Raw genomic sequence first — 1346 nt, 5'->3', positions numbered from 1 at the left:
AATATAAAATAAAATAGAAACTCGAGTCGCCTTTATATTTTTATATTTATATATTTGATCCTCTATATTGAACACTCAATATTTCATCTACATTCAATACTTTCTTTCATGGTGCCATCCATTTTTATTTTATTTTATTTTATATTATATATTGTATATTATATTATATATTGTATATTCCATATTCTATACCCCACGTTGGTTCTGCAGGAATATAAATAAAACATAAAAAACAGACAGTGTTGGAACTCTTTTAAACAAAATAATATATATATATATATATATATATATTAGCAAACGTACCCGTCCGTTGGACTGTTTAAGTTGCTTCGGTGGAAGTTTTTTCACAAAATAATTGAACTACCGAGAAGGTTTGCGGGTAGCATGGCAATCCATGCTTCCGATTAACCTAGGAACGGAAAATCAAATTGAAGGCTGTTTTTTGTGGGTGTCGTTGCACTTTAATGATCATAGAACATAGAAGTTTGCAAGCGATGCCAAGTAGAGCCACTGAAGTGTTTTGGGAATAGATTACGGATAATGACTACAAAATGTAGTTGTTTTACATGGAAACGAAATTTCTTGTCATAAACAGCCGCATAAATGATGTAAGGAAATTGAAGGAAGACGTTGAAACTTCCCCTCTGCGAATTTATTTTTTGCAACAGCAAAGGGAGCTACTTCTTCGGAGAGATAAGCTAACAAAAGCCCCTTTATTCTGTCTCCCCACATGGCTTGTGCATAAACTAACAGTGAATGCTGAATAAAGTTAAATTGGTATGGGGCTTTCTGAAAGATACGTATAGTTTTCGCGAGTGGAAGCAAAATTCTTATTTAAAGGTTAATTCTTTGAGACGTGTTTAAAAAAGGCTAGAACGACAATGCTAAAACAATGGACAGCAGTCAAAATATCATGGGAGAATTCACGAAAAACAACAGACGAAGACAGGTGGTGTAAACAACAAATGGATATATTAGTATAACACTCGGGAATAGAGAAAGTCTTTAACGTTTCGAGCCTACGCTCTTCAACAGAAAGGAACACAGAAAGAAACAAGGAGAGAAGAATCCTTAAAGTGAAATAACGCATTGGTAGGTAAACAAAAGTATCAACAAATAGAAGAGAGGGAAGGGAATATCACCTTCAAGTAACTCAGAATAGGTAAAGGTAAGCTTGCCAAAGTTTAATGCAGTTTAAATACGGAGATTAAAATTGGATATTCATCGCGTACAGTGTTGTTAGTCAATTTAATTACCGTCGCAGTTAGACAGTCGAAATAAATAGCTAGACAAAATCCTTTCACTTTTACAAAAAGATTTAAAACGAATAGAAGATCCTACATACA

At 33.6% G+C, this 1346-nt stretch overlaps 1 protein-coding gene across 1 annotated transcript in view; it reads left to right on the top strand.

Moving 5' to 3' along the window:
• Window positions 1-1346, top strand: part of LOC106870659 (inactive pancreatic lipase-related protein 1) — a 98974-nt gene that overhangs the window by 90064 nt on the left and 7564 nt on the right. The gene's annotated exons all lie outside the window — the stretch shown is intronic.

This window comes from Octopus bimaculoides, chromosome 8 (genome assembly GCF_001194135.2).
Source record: "Octopus bimaculoides isolate UCB-OBI-ISO-001 chromosome 8, ASM119413v2, whole genome shotgun sequence".
Classification (NCBI taxonomy): domain Eukaryota; kingdom Metazoa; phylum Mollusca; class Cephalopoda; order Octopoda; family Octopodidae; genus Octopus; species Octopus bimaculoides.
Note: the sequence above shows the minus strand (reverse complement) of the source record. Positions and strands in the feature narration are given on the sequence as shown.